The following is a 17,848-nucleotide window of genomic DNA, read 5'->3' as shown; positions in this document are numbered from 1 at the left end:
CTCCATAACCGACAGAGGCAATTTTTAAAATAATAAGTACTAAATTAACAAGCATCAGTTATTGTGAAACATGATGCTCTTCCTCGCCTACCATGTGCGGGTATCACAGGCCGTTATGTTTTTCTCTCTTACTCCATGAAGCCATCTACTCTCAACTATCTGTAACACCAAATAACTAACTAACTAAATAAATCTCATGTAAACTGCACTCCATGAGCTTTAGTTACTCGTCAAGCTAACGCGGTCTTCCGTCCATTTAAGAGTGGTAAATTGAGCCACTTTAAATTGTGTAAAAGTAACCATGTCATTTACAGCGCCTAGAAACGGTGCAGAAGCTATCTACTGAAGTGGAAGAAACAGTACTCTTTAGCCAGTCCAACATCACTGGCACCCATTAACAAGAAACATCCCAGAACATTCCTTTGATGATATTAGGTTGAGTTTTGTGACATTTTGTGACACAATCCACTGGATGTGTAATGGAGAAAACAAAAGAGAAGAATTAGAAGTTTTCCCTTCGCTTCCTGGGTGTCTGAACTTCAGCTTCGTCTTTGAGCATCAAGAGCGGAAACATGTCTTCAGATGATGGGAAGATCTTCGTGGGCGGCCTGAGCTTCGACACAAATGAGCAAGACCTGGAGCAGCACTTCAGCAAGTACGGCAACATCGCCGAAGTGGTGGTGATCAAGGACCGCGAGACGCAGCGCTCCCGGGGCTTCGGCTTCGTCACCTTCGAGAACCAGGAGGATGCGAAGGACGCGCTGAAGGGCATGGACGGCAAGACCCTCGACGGACGCCAGATCCGAGTAGACCAGGCCGGCAAGTCCTACAGGAGCCGGGGCGGATACAGAGGAGGCTATGGAGGCGGCGGCGGCAGCAGGGGCTACTCCCGCGGCGGCCGAGGACGAGGCGGAGACAGCTACGGCAGCAGCCGCTTCGAGTCCAGGAGCAGCGGCGGGTATGGAGGCGGTGGATACAGCGGCGGCGGATACAGTTCCAGGGACTCTTATAGCAGCAGTGGCGGCGGCCGAAGCAGCGGCTACGGAGGCGGCTCCTACAGGGACAGCTACGATAACTGAACGCTCGCAACGATAACAATCTTCTCGACTCAAGATCGTCCTTCCAATGGCTGTATTTATAAAGATTTTTGGAGCCTCGCTGATTCGTTGTCCCGTACCTGCTTTTTTACTGTATTAATTTGTCTGCTCATGTAAAATATGCAATGTTTTCTTAAACAGTTCTGTAGACGCACTCGGTATTTTTCTCGAGAGCAGACTTACATGGCCCAGATTACTTTACGCCTATAAACTTCTACTGTTAACCTGTTGTGGATCCCGTAGACACGAGTGCATCAATGTTGACGTTTTACAATTTATGCATAGTTAAAGGGGCCTGCTACCGCAGGTGACCGTGCTACATTCCTACTATCAGGCCTCCTATGGAAGGTCTCATTTTTTTTTTTTTTTTTTTTCCCCTTGAAGTGAATTTTTTGAATTGGTTCAAAGTTGTATTCGTTAAATTTCTTGGTGGCTTCACGGAGCCTATTAAAAATCTGAAACTAAAAAAAAAAAAAGAAGTTTCCTGTTTTAATAACTATACAAATGAAATGGAAGCAATGGGAAATCTCCTGGCACACATTTAGGAGTGGTTTGCAAAACCCTTTTTTCTCTTTAGTTTACTGTTCTTATTTGTGCCCTTATTTAATTGGGAGTTTTATATAGTGTTTCATGACACCTAGCACTTGCATCAAAGCACTCGAAAAATTCATAATTCAAGTCCAGGATGGTGGGCAAATAGGAGTCCAACTGAATGCAGGGCTTGACCATTTTCTGATAGTCCTCACTCACTTGCTATCACCAAATCTGTTGTCTCACGATTTAATGAACCCCGGGGCAGATTTACAAGCCCCGTACGCCACATTTGCGTTGCCGTTGCGTCACTTTTGTGATGCTGCGGCGGCGCTAAGCCAGCGCCATGCTGCGGGGTATTATCAGCTTGACGCATCTAGGGAGATGCGTCACGTTGTAACACCCTGCACCACATGTGGGCATTCTGGCAGGCAGGGGGGCATTCCGGTGCTGGAACGCCTCCTAAAAGTGGCTGAGTGAAATCTACAAGATTTCACTCAGTCACTTTTACGGCCATGCAGCGTCAAAACTCTGTGCCTGCTTGAAGCAGGCGTAAAGATTGACGCAGCATGTTAGGCATAGGGGAACCCCGAGCTTTGCTGGAGCTGCGTCCCGACTCCAGCAATGAGGTACCTTTACGGCAGCAGATGCGTCACGCATTTGTCTATTCTTGCCCACTGGTGCGCCGCATTCTAAATGCGGCGCATCCATGGTGGCGCAAGAGGTGTCTGCCGTGACGCAAAATAACTGGCGCATCCCTGCTTATATGCAGGGATGCACCAGTTATTGTAAATCTGCCCCTAATAATTTAACAGGGTTTGTTTAAAGTGAATATTTTCTCGAGGGTGCCATTGAAGCAATGCAAATTACCCCAGTCCATCACCCACCAACACACACAATCCTCTGGTTTAGCAGTATAGAAATACTATAATTGGGGTACAGTCATCCCTAACCGCTCAGGGGCCCCGGTTCCACTGCACTTTCTGCATTGTCCATGCAGAAAGTTTGCCCCATCTACTGTAACTGTTCCCGAGCCTGCAGCTGCTTGCTTTACACGTAGTCAATTAATATTTCGGTTCAAGTGAGAGCACAATAAATCACTGTCACTGAGGACGAAGAGAGCATCAAAGTTGTCACTGCAGACAGTACTTAACGTACGCAGGTGTGTTCCTTCCTGTTAGGAAGCTGTAGTTGGCAGGTTCTCCTTAAAGCCTTCAAAGGCCTCCGCGTGAATGGCTGCGATGCAATGACATACACAGACTCGAGAAATCTCCCCCGCACGCGGAAAAGGGAAAACTGGCAAAACACCAAGACATGACCGAGAGCGCCAGGAATGTATTCTTGGACAGATTCCATTGTGGTTTGCAGGGAAATGTGTCTACGTTGGAAAGCCTGCAATATAAGACTCTGTTCAGGCAGGTTATTCAAGGTGACTCTTATGTCACCCGAAGAGGGAGTTTTCCGTTGTCTTAAAATGAGATTTCGTGTTATGGACATGTAACCACGGAAAGAAACAGGCCAGGCTGTTTTTGAAACTGCCAAACAAATGTTCACCATCACCTCAATGTGGTGTTTACAGTTCAAATTCGGATTACACATTCATCACAGTGCTGAGTTGAGAAAGACAGCCACCACCTAAAATAACCTTTGAATTTCGTGCATTACTAACTGTGTAAACCTGTTCTGATTTGCAGGAATTCAAAAATATAAAATGAATGGGGTGTCCACCATATGCAAATAAACGCATAAATATAGTTCATATTTTTGGATGTTGCTAGACCTGTCGGCCTTAGGGTGGCTCTCCCCCAAACGTTTTGTCTTTCTCCATTTTTTTCTGATTTTGTTTTTGCTGACACCAGGACTCTGCGCGCTTTACCACCACTAACCAGTGCTAAAGAGCTTGTGCTCTCTCCTGTAAACGTGGCAATAATAGCTAAGCCCCGATTGGCATATTTATTTACTTATAAGTCCCTAGTAAACTGGAAGTACGCATACAGGGCCAAAAAAATAAAATGCTTCTAGTGGTCCTACAGCAATCAATATAAAGGACATAGGAAGGATTTGTTTATACAAAATGATTAATAATTTAGAAAGATACAAAATGTCAAATTATGACATCCATACATCACTTTAAAGTAAATTGAAACATTCAGTTTGTGAAGGAGTATTACTCTTCGGAGGAAAATAATTAAATGGCAGGTGTCATTCAATATTTGATATTCAAAAAGTAGTTATTAATATATAAAAGATGTATACAGCGGGATTCAAACTGGATCAGTCTAAGAAAAACACACATTGACCATGGTTATATTTTCACTTTGCATATTTTTCAAAACCACAAGTCAGTGTGTTTAGATGCCCAGATCATATAAAAAGTTTGAAACGGACTCAAAAGATATCAGTTACAAATAGCACATAGGTCAATCAATTCAAATGGAAATTGGACAATGAATCGACGTTTCGGTATCTTTAGCAATAAATCAACGAGACCACCTTCAGGACTGCAAATTTTCAAGAGGATATAAAAGGACCCGTCACAAAAAATTTGTGAAGTCTAAGGTAGAGAAGAGCTTGTGTTTACGTTTTTTAATAAGCATATATTACTTTAAAAATGTAGCTGGTCCATGTCAGATATTCTTTATTTAAATATTCTCAAATGGGATTTGACGGTCAAAATTTAATTAAGACATGACCATGCGTCTTGCTTCCATGTTCTAATTCAATCCAGCAACTAGTGGTCCTATAGCACTGGTTGCGCCACCCACTTAAGTAGCCCTTTAAACATGTCTCAGGCCTGTGGGTGCAATTTTAAACCGACATTTCACCCTGGCAATATAAACCTTTTACCAGGCGCAAACCTTCCTTTTTAATACATATAAGTCACCTCTAGGGTAGGATCTAGACAGCCCAGAGGGCAGGGTGCAATGTATTTAAAAAAGCAGGACATGTACTTTTAAGTTTTACATGCCCTGGCAGTGAAAACTCTTAAACGCATTTTCTCTACTGCGAGGCCTATCTCTTCCATAAGATAATATTGGAATTGCCTTATTACATGTTATAAGTGTAATTTTCAGATGAGAAGAGATGGCCTGTTAGTGTTTAGTGTCTCTGGAATCACAATTTAAAATCCTAACTTAAGGTGAAGTCGGATTTCAAATTGCAATTCTAAAAATGCCACTTTTAGAAAGTTTAGGTCAGAGCACTCATCTTGCGCCCTTCTGTCGCACTGCGTAATGGGTACCTTTTCCCTCATTAATCCATGTATTCCTCGTAGGCCATATTTATCATTAGAAGCCCAAATTCATGCACTTCTTCTTGCAAACTTAATGAATTACTGCAGAGACAGTGTCATGCCACTTCTTTGAATTTTATTTTCAAAACTTCAAATGAATACTGTGTGCCCATCCAGACTTTTCGCGGCAACACGTAATCCAAACAGTGGAATGTACATCAGAATAGGCTCATCACTTCATTTCCCAATGCATTTCGAGTCTAATATGTCTCTTCGTCAGGGGTCACAGCAGTAAATTAAAAAACAACTGAACCGATTGTTTACAGCTGACCTGAACTTTTAGAAAGTTGGCATTTTCGTGATTTATCCATTAAGTGCCTGTAACTTCTCTCTGCTCACATGACTGGATGTAGCTGACAGTTAGGCTTTGTATATTCCTCGTAGACAGCCACACACAATAGGGAGCTAGGTGTTCCTGGATGGGCCATTACTGGCAGGATGGGAAGGAGGGGCTGGGCTCAGCCTCACTTGCACCTGAATAGACAGTTTCCTGCCTCCACACAAAGGGCTGCATACTCCTTGTAGTTAGTCTGGAGCCAGGGCAGGCAAGGCAGGATGCTGGAGGACTGCAAAGTAAAAGCTCTAGAAGCTTTTGCCCCACTTAAAAGGCATAACTGGGTACAAATTTTGGACCTCGGACACCACCACTTCAGTACACTTCTGGACCTGTGGATACTCTGCCAGGTAGAATGACTGCTGTGCTGCTGAAAGATTGACAGTCTACCAGACTGCACTCTGCTGGTCTCTTGCTTTGCTCTGCTGACCCGCTGCCTTCCTGCCTTGGTGGGAAGGACTGGACCTGCATCTCTTGAACCCAGAGCCCAGAGTGACCCCAAGGGCTAGTTGGAAGGCCTCCTGATCAAAATCCTCAGGGACATAGGCTTCCAACAATCTTGCATCTGAACCTGGACTCTGCCATCTGTGAGTTTACCCTCCCAAGTGGCACCACTCCAGTCCTGGACCCTTGGAAATGGGCTTAAGGTGCCTTTTAAGCCTCTGTGGATCCTGTGGAACTGGCACATCTCCTCTGCTGCGTGGCACAACCCCAAGCAGAACCAATGCATGTCTGCTGCTGCTTCGATGGACCCATCTCAAAGACTCACATCGCTGACACAGCCCACATCGCCTTTGGAACAGTTGCCACACAGGCATCCTCGGCACAGGCCCTCCCATCTCTTGTTGACGGCAGCCACGACAACTCTACCGGACTCTGCATGGTGGCCTCGCAGCTCCTTAGATCTGAAGCATCGCCCAACTGCGCAACGCATCCCTGACTCCAGATTTCAGATCGCGAGCCCTCATTGGCGAGGTCCTCAGCATCGATGCAACAGGACCTCGCACCACAACCGCACCACAGCCTCGCCACATCTTGGAACCAACGCACCGCTTTGGCTGTGTGACACGAATCCATGCAATGTTCCGCAAACTAGGATTTAAGGTACTCTGTTCAGCAGACCTAATCAGGTCCCTGTAGCCGGCCTACACTCCATCATAGGTGGCCTGAACTTGTGACTTTGTCCCAGTGCGATTCCACCAGAAACCCACAGTTGGGGCTTTATGCCTTTTGACGCTATTTCCTGTACAAAAATGTAAATTCAATATCTATGATTCTACTAAGTGGATTGTTGTCATTTTGGTCGTTTTTATTTATTAAAGTAAGTTCTATTTGTCTAACCTGGTGTGGGATTCTTTTTGTGTGGCGTTCTCACTGTTTTACTGTTTGAAGTGTTCCACAAATGCTTTACACATTACTCTAAGATGTCCCAGGGTGATGCGTTAAGAGGGGCTGAGAAAAAGGGGGCCCAAAACATAATTTTCACAATGCAAGTTCCATAGGGATTTTTGAACAGGGATACAGAGAAAATCTCTGAACAGAAGTACTTTAAATTTGGCAGAAAGCAACATCTTTATCCAGAAAGCATGCTTTTTGTGATTTTATGTAAATCTGTTCAGTGTGTTTTGAAAAATTAAGGTTAAAATATAGAGAGATCTGGCAGTTGGCCCAGGGGACTCCCTGGGACTGTGAGCTAAAAATATAGAGCACACTGATGGTCCGAGAAGGCTTCTCTACCCATCTGTTGCCTTGCTCCGGCAGGACCAAGGTGTTCTCCCAGGAGCACGCAATCCTATTAATGGGCCACAACATGGGCAGAAAGGTTGTGGCCACCATTACAGGGCATGGGAACATTGTCCTCATGTGCTGAAAATTGTTACAAAAAGGGGTAGGGTAGAGGTACCCTGGACGCCTAGGTCTTGTGGGGACTCCCTGTGTTAAATTGAAAATAACCTTTTTTTTGTGATGCTGCAATGCTGCAGTGCTCCAGCGTGTCTCCTGTGGGTCCTGTGAGTACTCTGCGGGAGCACGACAACACCAAGAAAAGAATATGAAAAGGCTTTGCCTGTGCACAGAGGTCAGTCTCTCACCACACCCAAGTCCCATCACATGGCTAAGTCCCTGATATGCACAGGCTTTGCATGGTGCAAGCTCTTCATGGAGAGACCAGTCCGTTAGCACATTCAAACCACATTATATGGGCAAGCCACTAATAGGCATAGCCTTTGCCCAGTATAGGGCTTGTCAGGAATAGTCCTGTCCCATACCACACCCACGTGCCATTATGTGGGCAAGCCCCTACTATGTGCAGCCTTCGACCTGTGCAGAACTTTCCACAGAGAGATCAGTTGGTCAGCACACCCTAAACCCATCAAGTGGCCAAGCTCCTACTGCTGATAGCCTTTGCCCTGTACACAGCTCATCATGCAGTGGCCAGTTCCCAACCACACCCAGTCCCATTATGATAGCAAGCCCCTAATACACACAGCAATCGAACTGGAGAGAGCTCTTCATGTAGAGGCCAGTCCCTCACCAGCCCAAAGCCCCAATATGTGGCCAAGCCCCTACTACACATTGGCTTCGGCCTGTAGAAAGCTCTTTATGGAGAGGTCAGTCCATCATCACACTCAAGCCCCATTACGTAAGCAAGCTCCTACCATGAAGTGCCTTTGCACTGTTCAGACCTTTTCATGCAGAGGCCATTCCATCAGCACACCTTAGGCCCATTACATGGCTAACCTACTACTATGCACAATCTTCACTCTATACCCGTTTCTTCACTCAGAGGCCAAACCCTCACCATACTGAAGTTCTCATTACATGGCTAAGCCCCTCCTATTCACAGTTCATTATGTATAGAGCTCTTCACCCAGAAACCAGTTCCTTACTACACCGAAGTCCCATTGCGTTTACAAGCCTTTACGAAGAACAGGCTTTGCCCTCTACACAGCTCTTTGTGGAGAGTCCAGTCCATCATCACACCCAAGTCTCATTACGGGTCAAAGCCCCTACTAGTCACAGCCTTTGCCCTATACAGAGTTTAATGTCTTACCACATCCAAGCCTCGTTACGGGGGCAAGCCCCTACTACGCACAACCTTCACCCCGTATAGAGCACTTTACGCAAAGGTACCTCAACACACCAAGCCCCATTATGTGGGCAACTCCCTTCTACACACAGCTTTTTCCATGGCCAGAGCTCTTCATGCAGAGTTCAGTGCCTCACCACACTGAAATCCCATTACGTTGACAAGCCGCTATTATGGAAAGGTTTTGACCTGTACAGAGCTCTTTATAGTGGCATCAGTCCATTATCAAGCCCAAGTCCCATTATGTGTCAAAGACCCTACTGTACACAGTGTTCATCTAATATAGAGCTTTTCACAGTGATGCCAGTCCCTCAGGCACAGTCAACCTGCATTATATAGGTAAGCTCCTACTACGCACAGCCTTTGCTTTGTAAAGAGCACTTCATGGAGAGGACACTCCCTCACTACACCCAAAACCCATTATGTGTCCAAGCCCATACTACACACAGTCTTTGCCCTGTATAGAACTTTACCCTGAGGCCTGTCCGCTCACACACTCACACCCTCTTACGTGGCAAACCACTGATATGCATAGACTTCATCTTGTACAGAGAACATTACAGAGAGGATTGTCCTGCACCATAACCAAGCCCCATTACGTGGGCAAAGCCCTACTACATACAATCCTCACCCTGTAATCAGGTCTTTATAGAATGGTCATTTCTGCCAGACACCCAAGCCATATTATGTGATTAAGCACAGACTACACAGAACCTTTACCTTGTCTGAAGATCTCAACATCAGCACACTCCCTCCAAACACGGAAGTCACATTTGCTGATCAAGCCCCCAACTACAATTAACATTTCCTTTTTTACACTTCTTCAGACAGAGAACAATTAATTGTCCCATTAGGTGACCAAGTCTCTACTAAACTCAGCCAACAGCCTGTGCACTGCTCTTCATAGTCAGTCCACTCCCTACACTCACTCAGACACCTTTAGGTGACTAATCCACAAATAAGGACTTCCTTCACCCTGTACACAATTGTGATACAACTCGAAAGAAATGCAACAGTTTCACTGTTTCAATGTGTGTCAAATTGTGTGCAGACTTCTACTAACACAGGCACCCTTTCTCTTTAGTCCAACTGTATCTGCATTCTGTTTAGAGTAGTTTTGTGCAGAAAGGAGACCACTGATGCAATTAAACTAGCATTTATTGCTATTCCCTCTGTGTAATAGTACTGTCGAATGTAGCACATGTGCAAAGAGGAAAAAAACAAAGATTAAAAGAAAGTAATTTTGTTATGGCAGTCTCAAAGAGTTGGAGTACTTTGCTACAAATCCATGTCTGCAAGTGAATGTAGATATTGATTTGCATCAAAATCCATGGATGGATGTTTGGCAATCCCCATACAACAACAAATGAACACCCTTTGGAAGCAAAGTAATGGAAGGCAGTCCATTCCATTTGCATTGAATTACTATTGGTTAGAAACCAATAGAAAAAAATGTTTTCGTTTGGTTTATAAGTATAAACACACATTTTGAATGGGGTATGCATCATAAAAGTGATGCTGACTTGATATAATAGCTTTATAAAAGTTAGATACATTTATTGTTGGACATGCTTTGGTTTTATTTACATTTATAGCAATATACTTACCTTTTATTAAAACGCAAAGAGTACTGCACCAGATTATTATGCAATACAACATAAAGAGAGTATTAACATTATTATTTTGCTTTAAACCGGTAAAGGAGGTTTTGAATTCGACTAGTTTAAAAAATAAATCAGCTATTATTTTTTTTGTATTTTAGTTTTTCCTTCTTTGGGTTCAACGAACAAAAACAGAACCAGGACATCAAAACCTGAAGTGAGATAAGAAAAAAACGAGTCCTACTTTGGGTGCTTATGCTCCTTCATCAGTTTGTCACCAATTGTGGTGCTCTGCTCTCCAGTATACAAAATCTTGTTCATTTCAGTGCCAGAGTGTACCTTCACCACCTGTTGTGGTACACAATCACCTGGCCTAGTAAGGTGAATAATGTGGAAGCAGAGGTCTCAGCATCATGCTGTGCTGCTGTTGCTCTGCATGACCTCGGCGAATGGGTGCATTGACCTCATGTGCCTCTAAATTTCTATGGTACCAAAACTATACTTATTTTCAGAGGCCTAGAGAAAACTCCTTTTTGTATATAGTGCAGGTAAAATGACATGACGAGATGTTCTCTCATATTTCAAATATTGTAAAGAAATACCAGATGAAGGATTGTTTGGCTGGATGATGAGAAGTCTCCTCCTCCTTGAATTTCTGTTCTATCTCTGATGCCATGTTGAACGACAAAATAAAAAAGAGAAAAATACAGGAGTCAGAAAACACAAGGTGTTGTCACGTCCAAGAGTAAACCTCAAATGAGGTTGAAAGGGTTGATCTTCCTATAACTGAACCAAAACATTGAATTTAACCAATCAAATGCCTTTTTTTGGTTGTGATCTCAGTCCTGTAGGACTCTTGAGAGCCTCTCGCAGAGGTGTGTAACTTACAAATAGGGCAATTTCTACACAATAAGACTCAGGGGATCCTCATTAACTGACTCAGTTACAAATCCTTCAGGCTCACACTTAAAAAACACCTCTTTCATAGCAACCACAGCGTTTTTGAAATATTACCATTCTGGCAAGACTCGTGTAGGAGCCCAAGCAGGAAATTAAACCTACTCGGAGTTCCCTCTTGGGGGCCTTTCACTGACTGAAAAACTCCTGCGGGAGCATAGAAAGTGGGGGGGAAGTAAATACATGTGACAACACACATTAATATTAATGGCTATTCTTGAAAATTTACTAGACACTCTAAAAGCAAAAGTAGCAATATAGACTACTTTGAGAATGATATTTTTTGGTATGTTAAAAAATATATAATTCACAAAAAATGCCAAAGTCTAAAGTAAGGGTGTAGTCAGATATACAAAACAGAGTATAATTTAATTTTTTTTTATATCCTATGGGATTTATACTTTGGTGGATAGGATATCCATCACAGTTGTGATAGAGTAACCCGTACGCCAAAATCTAAACCAGACCCTAAACTTATGTTCTTAAGAAAAAAAACACACACAAAAAAAAACAAATGTTAAAGGGATGTTATAGTTAGGTGCGAGTGTCAGTCATAATGTGAATTTTAAACAAAAAAAAACACTTCAATTTGACAGTCATAGTTCAGTGAGCTAATTATACCTTAAGCTCCTGCCATGCACTGCTTATGAACTCACATATTACATCACTCATGATGTTTTTAATGGCATCATTGATGACATCACTGATGACATCATCAAACCTACTGCTGTTAAGTTTACTCTACAAACCAGTACAATATTTCAAAAATGTAAATAAGTAGTAAATGTCACAAAAAAATGTAAAGCATAAACTACATGAACATATGTGAGTACATAACGTAATTGTACTGTAGCCCACTCCGTCTGCACACAAGCCTCATGAATTGACCAAGCCCCTACTCCACACAGCTGTGCAAAGATCTTCATAGAGATGGCACTCCCTCCAGACACCCAAGCTGCATTACATGTACAAATCCCAACTACACATACTCTCTGTCCTGTGCAAAACTCTTCACAGAGAGCCCACTCACTCCACAAACCCAAGCCCTATTTGATGGCAAAACCCCTACTATACACCACCTTTGTCCTCCACACAGTTCTTCACAGAGAGGCCATTTTCTACTGCCACACAAGCCCTTTTACATGGGCAAGACTGTACTACTCACAGCCTTTGTCCTGCCCACATTTCTTCATGGAGAAACCACTCTCTCCAGATACCTAAGCCCCCATTAGGTGGCTAGGCTCCTACTTTACACACCCTTTACCGTATGCACAACTCTTCATGGAGAGGCCAGTCTTTATATGAACCCAAGCTGCATTATGTGCCCAAGCCACAACCACACACAGTCTGCTGTGCACAGTTCTTCACAGAGAGCTCACACATTCTACACACGCAAGCCCTTTTCGGTGACTAAGCCTTTACTACATATAGTCTTCGACCAGTGCACAGCGCTTCGAGGAGAGGCCACTCCTTATAGTCACACAAGCCCCACTAGGCGGCCTTGCCACAAAGGCGCACAACCTCATCCTATGCATACCTCCTCTCACAGAGGCCAGTCCCTCAACATACCCAAATCCAATTAGGTGGCCAAACCACTACTATATACAGCATCCGCTCTATACACAGATATTCATGGAGAATCCACTCTCTCAAGATTTTTTAGGAGGGCATGAAAGTTGTAAAAATGTACAAAGGGTATATAAAATTTGCTGAGGTAGCTCACTAAATACCTTTCAGTATAATAAGTGTGTAGGAATCTCTCACAATCATTGGATGATGTCATGAGTGATGTAATCAATTATGTCATTTTAGATGTCATGAGTTATGAGGGTGTGGCCAGCTATTGGAGAACATGGCAGCTCTGGGATGACTCTCCCATAATGAACACAGTACTCTGACGCCCTTACCTACTAACCGGAGATGGCAGCTGGAGGCATCGATAATGGAATGATGCCGGGTGACAGACTGAATGAGACTTGGGAGGAGGGCTCTGGACAAGTGAAGCAGTTACACTATGGCGGAAGCTTTAACTCTGTGCTATGACCACTTCTGTAATGGATCTAAGAGATCCTGGGAAGTAATAAACGGAATCAGCTAGTAGTTAATAATATTTTCTAGCATATTAGATGGCATGTGCAATAGGAAGATGGGACAAAGGTTTTTTGAGGTCCTCTGGGTCCCAATTCGGATTCCTCAGAAGAAAAATGATTACAGCTTCCTTCCAAAGACATGGATAAAATCCAGTTATTAGAATATGGTTGAAGACTTTGGTCAAAAAAGTCACAATCTGATTGAGAGCAAGTTGCAAACTTTTGGGCGGGTAAGGATATTCAGGTGAACCTGATTTAATATTCATGAGGAGAGAGGTGGAAACACAGACACAATTGTGGAGGAATTCAAGTCAGCAGAGACAAAAAAGTCTAGCGAGGGGCAGGCGTATCTTCAGTAACATTGAAGTCTAAGCAAATCTTCAGGATTTTATCTCAAAAATAGACAGTGACTTAGTCCCAGAAATGTTGCAAGTTCTCCATAGACTGCTGATTGGGAGGAGTAGAGAGCTATTTCACCATCTTAAAGAGCTCATTAGAGGAGTTACTCATGTACCTGATTTAAGTCTTGTGATAGGAAGATTTGGCAACTCCAATTGTACGTTTGTAGATGAGTTTCAACCTTTTATGCTTTTGCTTATCTTCTGGGGCAAGATTTGCCCTCTGTTTGTGTTTTTGCTTCTGGCACTGGCTAAGGTCTTTCAATTCATTTGGGAACCAGGGGTGGATGCTTTAGTTCTAGTAGAGGTTTTTCTAGCGCAACCTAATCTATTGCGGCCTTCACCCAATCTACAAAATCTTCTGTGGTCGGTCCCTGTGAGTAGTTATTCCCTGCTAAGGACTTTTTAAGCACAGAGACCATATCATCTAAAGAGACTTTGCTTGGATTTCTATGAGATTCCAATTTGTGCTGCACCTGTTCAACATAAAGAGAGTATTAACATTATTATTTTGTTTTAAACCGGTAAAGGAGGTTTTGAATTCGACTAGTTTAAAAAATAAATCAGCTATTATTTTTTTTGTATTTTAGTTTTTCCTTCTTTGGGTTCAACGAACAAAAACAGAACCAGGACATCAAAACCTGAAGTGAGATAAGAAAAAAACGAGTCCTACTTTGGGTGCTTATGCTCCTTCATCAGTTTGTCACCAATTGTGGTGCTCTGCTCTCCAGTATACAAAATCTTGTTCATTTCAGTGCCAGAGTGTACCTTCACCACCTGTTGTGGTACACAATCACCTGGCCTAGTAAGGTGAATAATGTGGAAGCAGAGGTCTCAGCATCATGCTGTGCTGCTGTTGCTCTGCATGACCTCGGCGAATGGGTGCATTGACCTCATGTGCCTCTAAATTTCTATGGTACCAAAACTATACTTATTTTCAGAGGCCTAGAGAAAACTCCTTTTTGTATATAGTGCAGGTAAAATGACATGACGAGATGTTCTCTCATATTTCAAATATTGTAAAGAAATACCAGATGAAGGATTGTTTGGCTGGATGATGAGAAGTCTCCTCCTCCTTGAATTTCTGTTCTATCTCTGATGCCATGTTGAACGACAAAATAAAAAAGAGAAAAATACAGGAGTCAGAAAACACAAGGTGTTGTCACGTCCAAGAGTAAACCTCAAATGAGGTTGAAAGGGTTGATCTTCCTATAACTGAACCAAAACATTGAATTTAACCAATCAAATGCCTTTTTTTGGTTGTGATCTCAGTCCTGTAGGACTCTTGAGAGCCTCTCGCAGAGGTGTGTAACTTACAAATAGGGCAATTTCTACACAATAAGACTCAGGGGATCCTCATTAACTGACTCAGTTACAAATCCTTCAGGCTCACACTTAAAAAACACCTCTTTCATAGCAACCACAGCGTTTTTGAAATATTACCATTCTGGCAAGACTCGTGTAGGAGCCCAAGCAGGAAATTAAACCTACTCGGAGTTCCCTCTTGGGGGCCTTTCACTGACTGAAAAACTCCTGCAGGAGCATAGAAAGTGGGGGGGAAGTAAATACATGTGACAACACACATTAATATTAATGGCTATTCTTGAAAATTTACTAGACACTCTAAAAGCAAAAGTAGCAATATAGACTACTTTGAGAATGATATTTTTTGGTATGTTAAAAAATATATAATTCACAAAAAATGCCAAAGTCTAAAGTAAGGGTGTAGTCAGATATACAAAACAGAGTATAATTTAATTTTTTTTTATATCCTATGGGATTTATACTTTGGTGGATAGGATATCCATCACAGTTGTGATAGAGTAACCCGTACGCCAAAATCTAAACCAGACCCTAAACTTATGTTCTTAAGAAAAAAAACACACACAAAAAAAAACAAATGTTAAAGGGATGTTATAGTTAGGTGCGAGTGTCAGTCATAATGTGAATTTTAAACAAAAAAAAACACTTCAATTTGACAGTCATAGTTCAGTGAGCTAATTATACCTTAAGCTCCTGCCATGCACTGCTTATGAACTCACATATTACATCACTCATGATGTTTTTAATGGCATCATTGATGACATCACTGATGACATCATCAAACCTACTGCTGTTAAGTTTACTCTACAAACCAGTACAATATTTCAAAAATGTAAATAAGTAGTAAATGTCACAAAAAAATGTAAAGCATAAACTACATGAACATATGTGAGTACATAACGTAATTGTACTGTAGCCCACTCCGTCTGCACACAAGCCTCATGAATTGACCAAGCCCCTACTCCACACAGCTGTGCAAAGATCTTCATAGAGATGGCACTCCCTCCAGACACCCAAGCTGCATTACATGTACAAATCCCAACTACACATACTCTCTGTCCTGTGCAAAACTCTTCACAGAGAGCCCACTCACTCCACAAACCCAAGCCCTATTTGATGGCAAAACCCCTACTATACACCACCTTTGTCCTCCACACAGTTCTTCACAGAGAGGCCATTTTCTACTGCCACACAAGCCCTTTTACATGGGCAAGACTGTACTACTCACAGCCTTTGTCCTGCCCACATTTCTTCATGGAGAAACCACTCTCTCCAGATACCTAAGCCCCCATTAGGTGGCTAGGCCCCTACTTTACACACCCTTTACCTTATGCACAACTCTTCATGGAGAGGCCAGTCTTTATATGAACCCAAGCTGCATTATGTGCCCAAGCCACAACCACACACAGTCTGCTGTGCACAGTTCTTCACAGAGAGCTCACACATTCTACACACGCAAGCCCTTTTCGGTGACTAAGCCTTTACTACATATAGTCTTCGACCAGTGCACAGCGCTTCGAGGAGAGGCCACTCCTTATAGTCACACAAGCCCCACTAGGCGGCCTTGCCACAAAGGCGCACAACCTCATCCTATGCATACCTCCTCTCACAGAGGCCAGTCCCTCAACATACCCAAATCCAATTAGGTGGCCAAACCACTACTATATACAGCATCCGCTCTATACACAGATATTCATGGAGAATCCACTCTCTCAAGATTTTTTAGGAGGGCATGAAAGTTGTAAAAATGTACAAAGGGTATATAAAATTTGCTGAGGTAGCTCACTAAATACCTTTCAGTATAATAAGTGTGTAGGAATCTCTCACAATCATTGGATGATGTCATGAGTGATGTAATCAATTATGTCATTTTAGATGTCATGAGTTATGAGGGTGTGGCCAGCTATTGGAGAACATGGCAGCTCTGGGATGACTCTCCCATAATGAACACAGTACTCTGACGCCCTTACCTACTAACCGGAGATGGCAGCTGGAGGCATCGATAATGGAATGATGCCGGGTGACAGACTGAATGAGACTTGGGAGGAGGGCTCTGGACAAGTGAAGCAGTTACACTATGGCGGAAGCTTTAACTCTGTGCTATGACCACTTCTGTAATGGATCTAAGAGATCCTGGGAAGTAATAAACGGAATCAGCTAGTAGTTAATAATATTTTCTAGCATATTAGATGGCATGTGCAATAGGAAGATGGGACAAAGGTTTTTTGAGGTCCTCTGGGTCCCAATTCGGATTCCTCAGAAGAAAAATGATTACAGCTTCCTTCCAAAGACATGGATAAAATCCAGTTATTAGAATATGGTTGAAGACTTTGGTCAAAAAAGTCACAATCTGATTGAGAGCAAGTTGCAAACTTTTGGGCGGGTAAGGATATTCAGGTGAACCTGATTTAATATTCATGAGGAGAGAGGTGGAAACACAGACACAATTGTGGAGGAATTCAAGTCAGCAGAGACAAAAAAGTCTAGCGAGGGGCAGGCGTATCTTCAGTAACATTGAAGTCTAAGCAAATCTTCAGGATTTTATCTCAAAAAGAGACAGTGACTTAGTCCCAGAAATGTTGCAAGTTCTCCATAGACTGCTGATTGGGAGGAGTAGAGAGCTATTTCACCATCTTAAAGAGCTCATTAGAGGAGTTACTCATGTACCTGATTTAAGTCTTGTGATAGGAAGATTTGGCAACTCCAATTGTACGTTTGTAGATGAGTTTCAACCTTTTATGCTTTTGCTTATCTTCTGGGGCAAGATTTGCCCTCTGTTTGTGTTTTTGCTTCTGGCACTGGCTAAGGTCTTTCAATTCATTTGGGAACCAGGGGTGGATGCTTTAGTTCTAGTAGAGGTTTTTCTAGCGCAACCTAATCTATTGCGGCCTTCACCCAATCTACAAAATCTTCTGTGGTCGGTCCCTGTGAGTAGTTATTCCCTGCTAAGGACTTTTTAAGCACAGAGACCATATCATCTAAAGAGACTTTGCTTGGATTTCTATGAGATTCCAATTTGTGCTGCACCTGTTCAACCCTCGCCTGCATTGTAAACATTGAAACAGTGTTCTGCATTTTTCAGCAAGGTGTGAGTGCCCACTCAAGCACTAAGTGACTGCAAACTGGAAATTGATTGA

At 42.8% G+C, this 17,848-nt stretch overlaps 1 pseudogene across 1 annotated transcript; it reads left to right on the top strand.

Moving 5' to 3' along the window:
• The first annotated feature begins 521 nt into the window (after positions 1-521).
• Positions 522-1,162, top strand: LOC146785380 (cold-inducible RNA-binding protein pseudogene; annotated as a pseudogene). Its single transcript, XR_014970630.1, has one exon. The product of XR_014970630.1 is annotated as a cold-inducible RNA-binding protein pseudogene (transcript).
• Positions 1,163-17,848: the final 16,686 nt, after the last annotated feature.

The sequence above is a fragment of the Triturus cristatus genome, chromosome 11 (genome assembly GCF_964204655.1).
Source record: "Triturus cristatus chromosome 11, aTriCri1.1, whole genome shotgun sequence".
NCBI lineage: Eukaryota > Metazoa > Chordata > Amphibia > Caudata > Salamandridae > Triturus > Triturus cristatus.
The sequence above is the reverse complement of the archived record's forward strand: the minus strand, read 5'-3'. Positions and strand labels throughout refer to the sequence as shown.